The sequence below is a fragment of the Sminthopsis crassicaudata genome, chromosome 5, assembly GCF_048593235.1.
Source record: "Sminthopsis crassicaudata isolate SCR6 chromosome 5, ASM4859323v1, whole genome shotgun sequence".
NCBI lineage: Eukaryota > Metazoa > Chordata > Mammalia > Dasyuromorphia > Dasyuridae > Sminthopsis > Sminthopsis crassicaudata.
In genome coordinates this window covers 144,639,844-144,658,285 of record NC_133621.1, presented here as the reverse complement: position 1 = coordinate 144,658,285, position 18,442 = coordinate 144,639,844, and the positions used below count along the sequence as shown (strand labels likewise).

The 18,442-nt window shown below is 35.4% G+C and overlaps 1 protein-coding gene across 1 annotated transcript in view; it reads left to right on the top strand.

Annotated features, from left to right (window-relative positions):
- Positions 1-18,442, top strand: part of LHFPL3 (LHFPL tetraspan subfamily member 3) — a 715,308-nt gene that overhangs the window by 459,181 nt on the left and 237,685 nt on the right.

The following is an 18,442-nucleotide window of genomic DNA, read 5'->3' as shown; positions in this document are numbered from 1 at the left end:
TTGGCCATGTTTAAAACTAGTCATTGGGTGACCATAAGGCCTAGAACCATCTCAGAGAGAAATTTCTTACCCCAAACACTAAAAACCAGGATAGTAAATAAAGAAGCAGTGAATGATCATAAATAATCCAGTAGGTCAATAATTGGTAACAGAATAAGCAATTGTTCAAGATGAGTCTTTTAATGTTCTTACTATATTTCTAATCTTATAAAAAAAATTTCAGTCTATCCTTTGCTGCCAATTTAAATTGATCTAAGTAGAGAACTCAGTTTGTCTCATTATCAGCTGCTACTATTTGAATTATATCACCACCTTCAAATGATGGTTTTGTTTCTTTATTTTCATTTTTGTTTTGTTTTTATTATAATCTGGAATAAAACATTCAAAAAATAGGAAACTTAGCTTCCTACTTCAAATTGTAACTTAATTGAAAAATCCCCAAATATATTTAAATATTTGTTAATATCCCTATGTGAACAAAGCATCTCTGAGTATACAACTAGACTATTGTGTTCTAGGAGATTGTGAAGCAGGGAGATTCATGAGAGCAGCAATCACTTACTGAAGTTTTCATATACCTGGTCAAGTAATCTGGAAATAATATAATTGACTAAGTAGCAACAAATTGGTATATTCTACTCTGCCACTAGTGAGAATGTTTTAATTACAAAAATAGCGCTGTGAATATTTTGGGTGCTGGATTCTGAATGGTGCTACAATAAAGTCGACTTAAATACTGATAACTTTCTAGACCAAGTCCTCTTTATCTCTCTCTGCATACCCTCCTTCCAGGAAAGCCATATCAGTATTGCTGTTTGCAGTAACTAACAGAACACGTGATGGCATCAATCTTGATAAATTGATATAAAACATTAATAGTGCATTTTTACTTCAATGAATCTATTAGGCCTTTGATTTTGATCCTACTGCTGACTGATGTGTACCTTCTCATATCATATCATATCTGTACCTTCCTATCATATCAGCCTATGAGTTTTTCATAAATCATCTGTTCAACAAATAAAAGGAGACATTTTCTGAGTTATTTTAACATTCAGTTTTTATTATGATATGAGTCTATAGTTATTGTTGTTATGAAAAAATATTACCAGAAATAATACTAAAAACTATTATTTGTGGTGATGTTATTATTACCAGCAAGAACCATATTCATAATAACCTCATTGTCAGTTATTATGTTTATAATTTTAACACACTTTTATATCAACTAACTTAGTGGAGTTAGTGACAATAATCTTTATGATACTTGATGAAATATGTGTCCAATCCCTGAAGAAAAAAAATCTTAGTCTCCCCTTGTCTTCCTTTAAAATTTAGCTCAAATCCTTCTACTGTTACGTGCCTTCCCCTTGAAATTCCCTTCTATTTGTAGAGTATGTATCTTGTATGAACAGTTGTTGGCATCTTGTCTTCTCATTAAAAGGGAATTCTTCAAAGGCACAGACCTTTTTTGGTCTTTCTATGTATTCCCACAACTTAGCACAGCACCTGGTACGTAGTTGTTGCTATTTGTCCTTCATTCTTTTTTTTTTTTTTTTTTTTTTTTTTTTTTGACATCTAATTCATCTGTAAGACAGATGACAATTTATTTATTTATTTTTTTTTTTTAATTTTTTTTTTATTATATATATATATATTTTATAATATTATCCCTTGTATTCATTTTTCCAAATTACCCCCCCTCCCTTATTCCCTCCCCCCGACGACAGGCAATACCATACATTTTACATGTGTTACAATATAGTCTAAGTACAATACATGTGTGTGAATATCATTTTCTTGTTGCACAATAAACATTAGAATCCAAAGGTACATGCAACCTGGGTAGATAGACAGTAGTGCTAACAATTTACATTCCCCTCCCAGTGTTTCTTCTCTGGGTGTATCTACCTCTGTCCATCATGATCAATGGAAGTGAGTTGGATCTTCTTTATGTGAGATTTCCACTTCCATCAGAATACATCCTCATACAGTATTGTTGTTGAAGTGTACAGTGATCTTCTGGTTCTGCTCATTTCACTCAGCATCAGTTGATTTAAGTCTCTCCAGGCCTCTCTATATTCCTCCTGCTGGTCATTTCTTACTGAGCAATAATATTCCATAACTTTCATATACCACAATTTACCCAACCATTCTCCAACTGATGGACATCCATTCATCTTCCAGTTTCTAGCTACAACAAAAAGAGCTGCCACAAACATTTTGGCACATATATGTCTCTTTCCGCTCTTTAGTATTTCTTTGGGATATAATCCCAGTAGTAGCGCTGCTGGGTCAAAGGGTATGCACAGTTTGATAACTTTTTGGGCATAATTCCAGATTGCTCTCCAGAATGGCTGGATTCTTTCACAACTCCACCAGCAATGTATTAGTGTCCCAATTTCCCCACATCCCCTCCAACATTTGTCATTATTTGTTCCTGTCATCTTAGCCAATCTGACAGGTGTGTAGTGGTATCTCAGAGTGGTCTTAATTTGCATTTCTCTGATCAGTAGTGATTTGGAACACTCTTTCATGTGAGTGGATATAGTTTCAATTTCTTCCTCTGAGAATTGTCTGTTCATATCCTTTGACCATTTATCAATTGGAGAATGGTTTGGTTTCTTATAAATTATGGTCAGTTCTCTATATATTTTGGAAATGAGACCTTTGTCAGAACCTTTGTTTTTAAAAATATTTTCCCAATTTGTTACTTCCCTTCTAATCTTGTTTGCATTAGTATTATTTGTACAGAAACTTTTTAGTTTGATGTAATCAAAATCTTCTATTTTGTGATCAATAATGATCTCTAGTTCTCCTCTGGTCATAAATTCTTTCCTCCTCCACAAGTCTGAGAGGTAGATTATCCTCTGTTCCTCTAATCTATTTATTATCTCCCTCTTTATGCCTAAATCATGGACCCATTTTGATCTTATCTTGGTATATGGTGTTAAGTGTGGATCCATATCTAATTTCTGCCATACTAATTTCCAGTTTTCCCAACAGTTTTTTCCGAATAATGAATTTTTATCCCTAATGTTGGAATCTTTGGGTTTGTCAAAGATTAGATTGCTATAGATGTACCCTTTTTTGTCCTTTGTATCTAATCTGTTCCACTGATCTACCGGTCTATTTCTTAGCCAATACCAAATGGTTTTGGTGACTGCTGCTATATAATATAGCTTTAGATCAGGTACACTTAGACCACCATCCTCTGAGTTTTTTTTCATTAGTTCCCTTGCAATTCTTGACCTTTTATTCTTCCATATGAATTTTGTTGTTATTTTTTCTAGGTCATTAAAATAGTTTCTTGGGAGTCTGATTGGTATAGCACTAAATAAATAGATTAGTTTGGGGAGTATTGTCATCTTTATTATATTCGCTCGGCCTATCCAAGAGCACTGAATGTCTTTCCAATTATTTAAATCTGATTTTATTTTTGTGGCAAGTGTTTTGTAATTTTTCTCATATAATTCCTGACTTTTCTTTGGTAGATGGATTCCCAAATATTTTATACTCTCAACATTTGTTTGGAATGGAATTTCTCTTTGTATCTCTTGCTGTTGCATTTTGTTAGTGATATATAAAAATGCCGAGGATTTATGTGGATTTATTTTGTATCCTGCCACTTTGCTGAAATTTTGAATTATTTCTAGTAGCTTTTTAGCAGAGTCTTTGGGGTTCTCTAAGTATACCATCATGTCATCTGCAAAAAGTGATAGTTTAATTTCCTCATTTCCTACTCTAATTCCTTGAATCTCTTTCTCGGCTCTTATTGCCGAGGCTAGCGTTTCTAGTACTATATTGAATAGTAATGGTGATAGTGGGCAACCTTGTTTCACTCCTGATCTTACTGGGAAAGGTTGCAGTTTATTTCTATTGCATATTATGCTTACTGACGGTCTTAAATATATACTCCTGATTATTCTAAGGAATAATCCATTTATTCCTATACTTTCAAGAGTTTTTAGTAGGAATGGATGTTGGATTTTGTCAAATGCTTTTTCTGCATCTATTGAGATGATCATATGGTTCTTATTAATTTGATTATTAATATGGTCAATTATATTAATAGTTTTCCTAATATTAAACCAGCCCTGCATTCCTGGAATAAATCCTACTTGATCATAGTGTATTATCTTGGAGATGATTTTCTGAAGTCTTTTTGCTAATATCTTATTTAAGATTTTAGCATCAATATTCATTAAGGAGATTGGTCTATAATTTTCTTTCTCAGTTTTCGATCTACCAGGTTTAGGTATCAGTACCATGTCTGTGTCATAAAAGGAATTTGGTAGGACTCCTTCATCCCCTATTTTTTCAAATAATTTATATAACATTGGGGCTAATTGTTCTTTAAATGTTTGGTAGAATTCACATGTGAATCCATCTGGCCCTGGGGATTTTTTCCTGGGGAGTTGATTAATAGCTTGTTCTATTTCTTTTTCTGAAATGGGACTATTTAAGCAATTTATCTCCTCCTCTGTTAATCTAGGGAGCCTATATTTTTGGAGGAAGTCATCCATTTCACTTAAGTTATCAAATTTATTGGCATAAAGTTGGGCAAAGTAACTCCTTATTATTTCTCTAATTTCCTCTTCATTGGTGGAAAGATCCCCCTTTTCATTTGTAAGACTATCAATTTGATTTTCCTCTTTCTTTTTTTTGATCAAATTTACCAAAGGTTTATCTATTTTATTGGCTTTTTCATAAAACCAACTCTTGGTTTTATTTATTAATTCAATAGTTTTTTTACTTTCAATTTTATTGATTTCTCCTTTTAATTTTTGTATTTCGAGTTTAATTTTTGGTTGGGGGTTTATAATTTGGTCTTTTTCTAGCCTTTTAAGTTGTAAGCCCAATTCGTTAATCTTCTCTTTCTCAATTTTCTTCAAATAAGCCTCTAAAGATATAAAATTTCCCCTTATTACCGCTTTAGCTGCATCCCAAAGATTTTGATATGATGTCTCATCATTATCATTATCTTGGGTGAAATTGTTAATTGTTTCTATAATTTGCTCTTTCACCCAGTCATTCTTTAAGATGAGATTATTCAGTTTCCAATTACTTTTTGGTCTATTTACCCCTAACTTTTTACTGAATGTAGCTTTTATTGCATTGTGATCTGAGAAGAAGGCATTTATTATTTCTGCCTTCCTACATTTAATTTTGAGATCTTTATGTCCTAGTATATGGTCAATTTTTGTATAGGATCCATGAACTGCTGAGAAGAAAGTATATTCCTTCCTATTGCCATTCAGTTTTCTCCAAAGGTCTATCATACCTAGTTTTTCTAATGTTCTATTTACTTTTTTAATTTCTTTCTTGTTTGTTTTGTGGTTTGATTTGTCTAAATCTGAGAGTGCAAGGTTGAGATCTCCCACTATTATAGTTTTACTGTCTATTTCTTCTTGCAGTTCTCTTAACTTTTCCTTTAGAAAGTTAGATGCTATACCACTTGGTGCATATATGTTTAGTATTGATATGGCTTCATTATTTATGCTACCTTTCAGCAGGATATAGTTTCCTTCCTTATCTTTTTTAACGAGATCTACTTCTGCTTTTGCTTGATCTGAGATAAGGATAGCTACCCCTGCTTTTTTGGCTTTACCTGAAGCATAATAGGCTCTGTTCCAACCTTTTACCTTTACTCTGTATGTATCTCCCTGCTTTAAGTGTGTTTCCTGTAGGCAACATATTGTAGGGTTCTGCTTTTTGATCCAATCTACTATCCGTCTCCGTTTGATGGGATCGTTCATCCCATTTACATTTACAGTTAAAATTACTAATTCTGTATTTCCTGCCATCGTATTATCCCCAGATTATGCTTTTTTCCCTTGACCCCCCTGATCCCCCTCCCCGATATTTAATTTACAGACCCCCCTTGTGACGCGCAACCCTCCCTCTTTTTTTTTTTTTTTTTTTTTAGGATCCCTCCCCCCTCCCTCCAAGTCCCTTCACTTATTCCCCTTTTCCTTTTCCCTTTTCCTCTCCCCCTTTTAATGAGGTGAGAGAAAATTCTCTGAAAAACAAATATGTTAATTATTTACTCTTTGAGCCTCTTCTGATGAGAGTAAGATTCACACAATGATTCTCCCCCTCACTAAGTTCCCTCAGATATGGTGTATTTTCTATGTCTCTTCCTGGGATGTAGTTTCCCTCTTTTTATCACTCCTTCCCCTTTTTCTGAACCGACCTCCTTCCCTTTACCACACCCCCCTTTTTTTCTTTTATATCAGTGAAATCAAATTATCCTTGAGTATTTTTTATATACCCACAACAGAGTTACAGTTCTCAAGGGTTCTGTGTACCTTTTTCTGTTTCTCTTCAGTCTTGTGGATGTAGATCAAATTTTTTGTTTAAGTCTGGTTTTTTTCTTAGAAACATATAGAATTCCTCTGTTTCATTGAATGACCATCTTCTTCCATGGAAAAAGATGCTAAACTTAGCTGGGTAGTTCATTCTTGGTTGCAGTCCTTGATCTTTTGCCTTTCGGAATATCAGGTTCCAGGCCCTTCTATCTTTTAATGTGGAGGCAGCCAGATCTTGGGTGACCCTTATTGTGGCACCTTGGTATTTAAATTGTTTTTTTCTAGCTGCTTGCAGGATTTTCTCCTTTGTGTGGTAATTCTGCAGCTTAGCCACAATATTCCGTGGTGTTCTTTTTTTAGGGTCTATTTCAGAAGGAGTTCGATGAATTCTTTCCACATCTACTTTCCCTTCTGTTTCTATTATCTCTGGACAGTTCTCTTTGATAATTTCCTGTAAAATAGAATCTAGGCTCTTTTTTTGGTCATAGTTTTCTGGAAGTCCAATAATCCGCAGATTATCTCTCCTAGATCTATTTTCCAGGTCTATAGATTTTCCCAGTAAGTATTTGACGTTGTTCTCCAGCTTCTCATTTTTTTTGTTTTGTTTGACTGATTCTTGGGTTCTCTGTGAATCATTCATTTCTATTTGTTCCATCCTGACTTTTAAGGAGTTATTTTCTTCTTTCACAGTTTTTAGTTCTTTTTGTAAATGCCCAATTTCGTTTTTAAATGAATTGTTTTGCTCTATTGAATTTTTTTCCATTTCCCTAATTTTTTTTTTTTGAGAATTATTTTCTTTTTCCAATTCAGAAATTCTATTTTCTTGAGACTTTTTTATCTTTTCCAATTCAGAAATCCTACTTTCCTGTGTTTTTTTAACCTTTTCTAATTCACTAATTTTGTTTCCCTGCATCTCCTGTGAATTCTTTATTTTTTCCAACTCCAATTTCAGGACATTATTATTCTCTATCATAACTTCCCTTTCCTTGCCCCATTTTTCTTCGATCTCCTTCAATTTCTTAAGAGCTTCTTCTAGGAGAGAGTTATGTGATGGGGGGCAGGAATCGTTCCCCTTTAGGTTGTTATCTTCTGAATCTTTGCTGTTAACTTCCTCGGGGTTGGATACCCGCTCTTTCTCTGTATAGAAGGAATCTATAGTTTTTCTAGATTTTTTGCTCATACTTAAAAAATGTTTTAGGGTCTGTCCCTGGGGTAGGAAATTATTTACTTCTTTACCAGCTTCCTCCCAGACCGGATGGATGCAGCGGCCCCTGCGCCCGCGCTAAGAGAGAGCTCTGGGAGAGAGTTCCCCACCCCCTCCCTGGAAGCGCCTCAGAGGTGATTAGCACTGCTGTGCTTTGAGGGCGTAGAATAGTGAAGACTGCAGGAAGCCCAGGCTATGTGTCCGGGTGGGGAGTGGGTGTCTGCAGCAGGTGACGTAAGAAGCCCCTGTGCTCAAACTGGAAGTGTCTGCCAGAAACCGCGGTCCCTAGTTCAAAGGTTCCGCTTCTCTGGGACTTCCTGGAGCTGAGTTCCACTCCCTCCAGCTAAGCTAGGCAGTGTGTGTTGCCTTGGGCCGTATCCACCCACTTGTCAGTCTCTTAACTATTCTCAGGAGGTAGCTGAGGCCACACCCCCTGGTGCCGAGATCTGTGCCTGAGTCACCCCCAGGGTGTGTGGGGGGGGGGAATCTAATCTGAGTTTTAAAATATTTTGGCTTTCTCTTCTGAACTGCTAAATAATTAGCAGAGAAGAGCTAACAGCCTGTGCCAGATTCCTTTACCTCAGTGGCTTCTCTGATCCCAGAGCCCCTCCCAGCGCAATGGGCGCAGTGTGCCCCTACCCCACCGTCTGTGCTGGTCTTTCTTATTCCTCCCCTGAGAACTGACCTTTCCTGTTGAAACTCCAGATTCTCTTCAGCTGGTAAGTCGTGCTTCCAGTCCTTGTGGTATCTATCAGTCCTGAGCTAATTTTGAGACTTAATTTATCTAATTGGTTGTGAGGGAGTGAGGACGTTCACTGAGTCGTGTGTTTCTTCTCCGCCATCTTGGCTCCGCCCCCTGTCCTTCATTCTTAAAGAGGAACCATGACACTAGGAAGCTGATGCCATGATATGTAAGTGAGTTGGATTTAAGTGAGGGAGGGCTGTGTCAGGTCATCTGCCTCACTTTCCCTTCAGAACCATGTGTATCACTGCAAGCACTTACTAAATGCTTTTTTTTGACTATTTTATTGAGTGACCAGAAGGAGCTAAGTTCATTTGTGTTTTTTGTTCTGAAATACCAACTGTAAACTTCAGAAAATCCACCTCTAGATAAATTAAGTTGAATGATAGTGATGCTGACAACTTAGAAAACATTTTGTTGTACCTTCCTATTTCATATCATATGTATTTTTTTAAATCATTCATTTCAGGGCAGCTAGGTGGCGCAGTGGATAGAGCTCTATCCACCAGCCCTGAAGCAGGAAGACCTGAGTTCAAATCAGATCTCAGACACTTAACACTTCCTAGCTGTGTGATCCTGAGCAAGTCACTTAATCCCAATTAGGGGGGGGGGGGGTGGAGGGGGGGGGAGGAAATCATTCCTTTCCCAAGTTTTTTATGTAAATTTTATAAAAAAGCATGTAATTCCCCACATGATATCTCTAAGGTATCATTTCTTCCTTACCTGGACAATTTTTTAAAAAACTTATTCTTGAATGTTGGAAATTCACATAAATTTCACTAATTGCTACTAGTTTCAGTTGGGGTGGGATCTATTAGAGAAGAAAACTAAAGCTAAAAACCGAAATGAGGTTTGAGAATTGTTTGTATCCTTGCTACCTCACCATTACTATTAAACAGAAATTTCTTCTATCAAAGCCCAGTATCATTTCATTTACTTTGTCAGATCAGATGCATTCAATAAAGAAGTAATCTTTAGACTGCTTTGACAAAAACAAACAAAAACCAACATGCCAACAGCCTACCTTTGTTGTACTCCTAAAATCAGAAAGGTAGCATGGAGAACTGAATAGAGAAGTGACCTTGAAGCCAAAAGACCAGGGTTCAGATTCTGCTTCTGACATCAGCTCTGGTGGCTGGTGATCTTTAGAGTCACTTAACTCCTTGAAGATCCATAAGACTACAAGTCTCTGAAAAGGGGCCAATCCTGAGGAATTTTTTTTAGAGGGACATTTCTTTACCCAGGAGACCCTGTTAACAATGACATCAAAGAGTCCGGGTCCCATCCTGTAAAGGGCTAGAACTGAGCAAATGCACTTGGATAATGGAGCACGTGAGGCTAATTGCCAATTGGACAATTCTCTATTAACATGTTTGAAGGATGACCCTCCCCAACTATTCCGTGCTGGCTGGTACGGTGGATGTGGACAAAGAAGGGGAAGTGACATGAGTGGGTGGAGTAGGAGAAAGAGATTGATTCATTCTCCTGGCGGTGGAGAGAGAGGAAGGAGGTGTGGAGATTGCTAGATCTAATCCGCTGACGTCGACTGCAGAAGACCAAGAATAAAGACTTTTAATTATCCTGACTCTGGCTGATTCTAAGAGATCCAAGGTCCCAACACCATCCTATTGAAATTAATATGTTCTATTTTCCCCACTCAACAGTAATATAGATGCAATTAGACTAGAATTTATAAGTTAAGCACCAAATATGACCATATCTATTCATCTAAAAATAGTATTAGTTCTCTTGTTGTTAGCCCAAGGAATACAAGTCAAGAGTAAAAAAAGTATTCCTTCTTGTTTTCAAGTTTAGTTATATGATTTCTCAATGAGAGAGCAATAGTCAGCATTTAACCTTACTATTCGGCTTAATAATAGCACTTTGAACTGTGAAGCCAATTTAATTATGGAAAATTAAAGTTTTATCCAAGTGAAAGAAGAAAATGAAAAGCTTCATTTTCAATTTATCTTATTAATTGCAAAAGGACAAATAATTACATTTTCCAAAAGTCCCACACTATAAATATCTTTCTACTTGTCAGATGTCACTCATAAAGAAGCCTCTTTCTACATATAGATAGATGGTCTTAGGGAGCTACTTATCAAATAATTGAGTTCTCCAGAGAGCAGATTGGAAGGTTATTTGATTTTCAATACTTAACTGTATGTTTCCTCTTTTGTATTTTAGCTAACAAGAGGTAACTTAAGCCATTTATATAGATGGCTTAAGCTTTTTGTAATCATAAGACACAGGACTAGTATGAATTTCACTGCATTTGAATAAATAATTGTGAATTACTTCAAAAGTTGTTTTGTAACCACAATCAATCATGCGCTTTCAAATGGATTCAGCAAAATTTAACATGACAACTACTAGGTATCACAGTGGATAGAGCTCTAGGTGTAGCATAAGGAAGACTCATCCTCCTGAGTTTATACCTGGCTTCAGACACTTAATAGCTGGGTGACAAATCATTTAACTCTGCTTGCTTCAGTTTCCTCATCTATAAAATGAGATGGAAAAGAAAAAGGCAAACCACTTCAGTGTCTTTGCCGAGAAAACCCAAAGTGGGGTTATGAGAAGACAGAAAGAACTGCAAAATAATTGAACAATATGAACATAGCCAGAGAAGATAGTCATGGAATTGGGAGATGGAGTGTTATGTGTGAAGAAGAGCAAGAAGACCTATAATAATTACATTGGAGAGAAGAAGGTAGAAGAAAGAAGTGTATAATTATATAGGGAAAATATGTATAAATAAGTAGAATAAATATGTATTAAAAAAGTAGAAAGGGGCCTTATTGTTAAGGATTTTTAAAATTAGAACAGGGTAGTTTGTATTTGATCCTGGAGAAAATAGGATGCTATTGGAGTTTATTGAAAAGGAAGAATCACATGGTCACACCTGCACTTTTGAAAGATCACAACTGGCAGCTGAATAAATGATGGATGAGAGTGGAGAGAGATTTGTAGCAAGGAGATCAACCAGAAGGCCTTTGTTATAGTAGTCAAAGTGTTAAAGGAACAAAATGACAAGGGCTTGCACCAGAGTGGTGGTTATGTAAGAACAAAGAAGGGAACATATGAAATTTAAAAAGCCACAGAGATAGAAGTGACAGATTTGGTAATAGATTGGATATGTAGAGTGTGTGCAAACAGAATCCTGAAGATGTCATGAAAGGTAGTGTGCCTGAGTGACTGGGAGGATGCTGGTAAATCCAATAAAGAAAAGGGAGTTAATAAGAGGGGAAAGATTTGATGGAAAGCAAATGAATTCAGTTTTGGACATGTTGACTTGAAGATACCAACAGAACACCCAGTTTAAATTTTACTAGATAGTGGGAGATATAAGATTGGATATTAACAGAGAAATAGATCTGAGAAGCTTCTACATAAAAATGGTAATTGAATCCATATAAGCTGATACAATCACTGAGTTAGAAAGAGAAAGAAGAGAAGAAAACGCAGGACAGTGTCTTAGAAGAACCCACAGATAATTATGTTTTTGATAAAGATCCAGAAACGGAAACTGAGAAGAAATGGTTAGAGAGATTGGAGGAGAACCAAAAAAGAGAAATGTCATAAAAACCGAGAATGTCACAAAAACCTGATGGTAGATAGCTGCTTTCTCAGTGAGATTATCTATGACAAGAAAGACGTCATGACTGGAATTTGACAAAAAGAAACACCGGGGCAAATCACTTTTCAAGATAACATGTATTAACAAGGGGATGCTCCCTGCCAATAAATGGGTCAATGGATTGGCTTCACTTATGGCAAAGATCTAAGCAAGAAGACAGTCTCCTTTTATAGGTTTGGGGGCATACAGAACAAAGAAGAAGCTAGATGAGATGATATCATGGGATTGAGGGCAACAGAATTGGTTACAAAGCTGAGATATGAAGCACACAATATGAAGAGTTGGGATTTTTGTAATGAGGGCTGGCAACAACTCATGCCCCTTCTTCTCTTATGAGACTAAGAAGTATTCATTGTTTGATTGTAATGACTTTTGGACAGTAAATCAAAGATCTTTGAAGAATAGCTTAGGAGTGTAAAGATCTTAGGCTCAACTCCTTTGCTTTCACATACATTCCCCAAGATCAGTTCAATTCCTTGAGGCAAGAAGAACTGGATTTTTAAACTTAACACAAGATAGGCCATCTGAACTCTAACAAAGTTGTCTCTGACAGAGAAAAAGAAATATGATATGCATTTACAGGACAAAATCAATTAATTGTAAATAAGATCAATAAATAAAGGATATAGGATCAAACTTAATCTTTTCGGAGGAGTGATATAAAGTGCTATCCAGGATAGAATGAGTCAGAGACTTTTTTAAGAATTTAGTACACTAGGATATGTTTAATCCTTCTCTTTCCCTCACTTTATCTATTTTTAAAAATTCCTTTAGTTTTCCTTGCCAGTGTCATCTTCTTTTGAAGTATTCACTTCTGCCTTGCTTACATCCTCTGCATGTTTTTTAAAAATCCACAATAGTAATTTGAATTTTCTTCACATCCACATACATCTCTTTAGACAATTCCCTTTTTTTTTTATTATTAGAACTGTTATTCTTCCAGTTCTCAAAATTTTATTCTTGAGAGTATCTCATCCTTGCTAGGCTGACTTCCTCCATGGAAATTTATTCTGTGACTACCTAGGTTTTTTTTTTAAACACTTCAAAATCTATTCTCCCCAAATCTAAAATGAATGTCAGACTCTTCCTGGTTTTTTCCCTCCATCTATATTACAAATATGAAGATGGAGTGGTAACTCATCCACCAAGTTAAATTTCCCCTCAAAGTTTATCTTTAGTGTAGGATGTATAGATTTGAGATTCATCTTTATGGAGATTATAATTGAATTATTGGAAGCTATTAGGTTTACCTAAGAAAGAGGGGCTATGGAAGAGCTTTAGGAGGAATATGACACTTAGTGGGTAGGAACATGAATAATAATCTAAGAATGGAAACTGACATGAAATAGAAAAACAAAGAGGAAAACTGTGAGCCTGTGAAGTAGCAGATTGTAAGAATATTGCATTTTTGGTCCTAGAATGACATGACTGGAGAGAGACAAGAGGCAAGAGAAAGCAATGTCATAGAAGCAAATGGAAAAGAATGTCCAGAATAAGGTAGAGATCAACAATGTCAGAAGCTTTTAGAAGAGTTAAGCAGATGAGGATTCATAAAAGGTCATTGAATTTAGCTGTTTAAAAACATTGGTAACCTTGGAGAGAGGAATTTTAGATAAGAGGTAAGAATACAAATAAGATTGTAAGAGATTGGAAAGTGAATGGGAGGTGAAGAAATTTAAGAAAACAGTATAGAAAATTTTTATCAGATTAGTTATAAAAGAAGGTGGGAGAGAGCAAGAAAGAGGGAGGAGAGATAAAAGGGACTGAGGGGGAGAGGTAAAGAAAGGGAGAGGGAGGGAAAGAGGAAGAGAGGAAGAAAGAAGAGATGAGAGAGAGTGAAGGAAAGAGGGAGAAAGGGGAAGAGAGAGGGGGGAAGAGAGAGAGAGTAGGAAGGAGGGAGGGGAAATGGAAGGAGGGAAAGAAAAAGAAGGAGGAAGAGAAAGGGAAGAAGAGAAGAGAAGGAGGTGTTCCTGGAAGAGAAAAGAGGGTTTGGGATTCAGAACACAGAGAAGAGGATTGGCACATCTATTCATCAGAAATTGGGACAAAGTGGCAGAGAACAGAGAACAAAAATGAGTTTTGATGTGATGAAGTAGGAAAAAAGATAGTTGATTAGGAAAAAAAAAAACTTCAATTTTTTTTCCATAACATCCTCTCCTGAGTGATATGGAGGAAGTGGTGGAGTAGGAAGCTTGAGAAGGAAAAGAAACAATTAGATTGGACCCTATGGATGATATGATGAATTGAAGAAGAATAAAAGGCTGACATGCCAGAGTATGGGCTCAGTGGAGATTAACCTAAAACGTATGCTTGGTAACCCAGTCAGTAAGACTATTTGCCCATCTCTAATAACATTCAGCAGCATAGGAGAAAAAATTGGAAAGGTGGAGGTTGCAAAAAGCTCTTTAATTTCAGGTTTAGTTTACTCTCCACCTTCTGTATTTGTCTAAGATACATGTGACTCAATGGACTATTCCTCATAATTTCAACAATAGATATTCTTTGTATTCCAATTTATTATTGTATGTATTGTTTGACCAATCCCTTTTGAGTCTTGATGAACCCCCATTAAGTAACTTTTATACTATTCTAGGACTCAATGCAATCACCACAATGCCATTTACAAATAGGAACACAAGGAGGTTTTCACTATCTGTGGGAAATTTTTCTTTCATTTAGACTCTGCACAGGCTATGACATGACATGACAATGAAGAATGAATACTTTTGGCAAGCATACGTATGCTTTTTTATGCTTTGATTGATAGTAACAATCAGGTAATCTTTAAGCAAAGTACTATGGTTATATTATATCAAGGAATTTTATGTGACCTTGCCTTCTAAAACAACAAAAAGCATGTACATTTGCCCCGAGCTCATCGACACAGATATTTCTAATTTGAATGCAAATTGCTATCTACCTATGCATTCTCATGCATATGATTCTTTCCCATGTCTTCCCATAAGTCCTCAATAGCCCTTTAAATATTTTAATGCAACTTTCATTCATTTTCTTCTTGTTTTCTCCTTTTTGAACCAAATACCTCCAGTTTCTTCAACTATTCCTCACATAAAATAATTTCCAGATTTCTCTTCGACCTGGTCACTCTCCTTCATCCATTTTAACTGTTTCTATTAACATGAGGTTCAGAACTGAAAAGAATACTTTGGATAAGGACAATTCCATTATCTCTTCCTACTTTGGGAAAATTAAATAGGAAGACTTGCATTCAGGATGTTTTTAAGGTATTAGCTTATTCTGCTTTTACTGTTCTTCCCCAAGTAAAATACATGGTGGGTGGTTCAGATTCCAATTTTTAGCAGCTAAGGAATAGGGCAAAAGAGATGACACAGGAGTGTTGAGAATAAGGGACGTCTCTTTTTCAAGTGTTTTCACTGTAAATCACTATATAAGATGTAATCTTCCAGCTTCATTCAGTAGAAGGCAGCAGAGGTTGATGCAGGCCTCTACCTATTAGTACCAAACTTGCTTTTGCATAATTAAGTATATACTAGGCAGGAATAAACCTGATCGGACTCTGTCATCCTTGCCTAAGTATACTTCTGAATATGAACCCAGGATGCTGAATGACCAACTACATTTGTCCTGCCTAGATCCCAACCCATGATGCACTTGTCTTTGTCCTACAGACAAAAGTAATTCATTCCAGAGAAGGTTATACTTTTTCTAGAAGAGAGAAGGTTATAATGCATGTGGGAGGGGAGAAAGAAAAGCTAAATTGGATGTAAATATGAATGGTAAAAAGTAAGTGAAAATGAATGATAAAAAAACAGCTTGAGTAAAAGTGATTTTTAAAATATTTTGGAGTTTAATAAACTGTGACTTGGACATCATCAGCTTTTTCTGATAATTGGATTTTTGTTCAGTAGATTCTTTTTCAAATATATTTTATAACATTTTGTAACATTTCATATATGTTCTCATTTGAGCCTCATATCAATTCTTTGTAGACTAAGTTTTATTATCCCCATTTTAACATATGAGAAAACCAAACAGTGGTTTGCCTAAAGCATATAACTAAAAACATTAGAAGGCAAAAGTCAGCCGTTTCCAATTTGCAGCCCTAAATTCTAGAGGGCTGAGAGGAGAGGGTAAAAAATGAAGGGTGAGAAGAAGATGGGAAGAGGGCAAGAGAATGTGATCAACCAAATCAAAGGGTAGGGTGATTTCCCCTGCGCTTGCTTTTTATCACTCCCTTATTCATTAACCTCTGGTGGCTCCCTATTCACTTTAAGATCAAATAGTATTTTGCTTTTATTTCATCTTTTTAAAATTTCTATTTTTGTATAAGTTTTATACTGGGTACTATGTATGTCTATCTATATAAATACAATATTATTATATTTATTGTATTATATTATTATATAGTTTTTTCATAGATTAAAAACAAGGAGCAGAATTAAATTAAAGTTAGTAACTTTTTAAGAGAAGCATTTTTGTAATACTCTTATTTTTTTTGAAGAGACATATTATATTTTAAAATTTATTTCAAATATTGCCAGATTTATATCCATGTCATCAATACTAGTTTGTGCATTTATATTATATTATTTTATTTAATAATAGTATTAAAACTATATAGTTTTGTATGTATGATTTATTGTAAAATATATTGTATTAAACCTGATTTCTATTAAATTATATTAAAGTTAAAATTTACGTAATTATCAGTTGTGTCCAGAAGTTCTGAAATAATACATGTATGACCTAAGAAATGAATGAAGGGCCCTGTGGAGTCCCTGTAGCTTTCTATTACCAAATGAACATCATGAATTTATCACCTTAATCCCTGGGGAAACCAAGAAGAACTTAACCCTTAAAGGATAAGATAGGGCAAAAGATAAGAGAGACAGGAAAAAAGGGAGAAGGAAGCATGTCAGCTTCTATGGACCCTTGGGGATAGCAGGGATCAAGGTATAGAGATCAGAGGGTAGGAAGAGAATGGATAGAATATCCCAGGGAGAGAAAAGAAGCCCATGAGGAACATCTCTGTGCTATGAATAGTGAAGATAAGGGAAAGGGTAGCCTGGGAACTCTAGTTGTAAGTAATCCTATTAGTCTCCAAGTTAGCTATTTATTACTTACAAGTACTAGTGGAAAATAAGCCCTCTGAAGGTAGTCTCCTCAAGGTCATCATAGTGTCTTACACATAAAAGAGGGAGGGGAAAATTTGGAAAATTTGGAAAAGAAGTGAGTACAAGGGATAATGTGTAAAAAAAAATTACCCATGCATGTGTACTGTCAAAAAATTATACATATAAAATGAATTTTAAAAAGAAGATACTTGACAGATTTTGAATTTTAATTTCAATTTATCTTGGTCATGAGAAAAGAAGCACAGAAACATAGATTTGTTCATTTATTGAACCCCTAGACTGTATTTTAAGCACACCATGGATTTCTGCTGTTAAAGGTTAATGCCCCTGGGCTAAATGAGATTTAATATTCTATGTTAAATTACATGCCAATACCTTCTAGATCAGGGGAGACTTTCCCCCATCTTCATTCCAGTCCTACTTTTTGGACTAGATATAATTTGGACTAGAATTCTAATTTCAATAGATTTGGAAGAGTGAGAAAAAACCAGTGACAGCAGCCACTTAGATATAGCTCCATTAGCAATTTTTAACCCAATATCCCTAAAAACTGGATTTGACAAGGGCAAATCAGAACATGACCCACCCCAATCAAAATAGAAATAGTTTATAAACCTAGAAATGCAAAAAATGTATATTATTATATAATATCAACATATTCTGCCTTTTAATACCATAAGTCCAAAAACTTTACGTGGATTTCCTAGATTTCAGAGGCACCACACCACCCCTCCCAACCCACATGTATTGTTAAAAAAAAAAGTAGGTCTATGAGAAAGGGAAGAAAAATACACTGAGAAGGCTAAAAATATTACCAATAATTTTAATTTTAATTTTCCACCATTATTTTAAATTTTCTTGAAGTTAATTTAATTGAAAATCTCTAAACCTCCCCAACATTTTATTGTTTTCAAAGTGATGAGACATACAAAAACAATAAATACTAGTGCGACACAGAAGCAATTTCATGCATATTTTTTGGTGTCTAAATTGCCAGTCCATGGCCTTGTCTTTTTCTTTCTTTTAAGATATGTCCTAATTTCAAGTCTCTGAACTGAAGATAATTTTAATGGTTGCCCCAGCATGTATAAGCTAAGAAGTACAAAATTGCCTTCTTTTAAACGGGTTATTTTTATCTTGCCAGGTAATATTGTTTCACCCTTTCAAGCATGTTGCTTTTGTTTCAGTGCAAATCTATTATTTCTAACCTTTGCAGTTGCTACAGCCACTTTTAATGACTGTTTCTAAATTTCTCCAACAAAATCCTACTCTAATGCCTTGCTCAGCACAGTGGAGAACATTGGCTTCTTGAAGAATGTGCTACTGTTTCTTTCTGTATCGAGCAAAAGAAACATGAGATGTTCAAATTTAAAGTCACTTCCACTCCAAATGTTCATATGGATTATTTGTGCCTAACCCATGGTA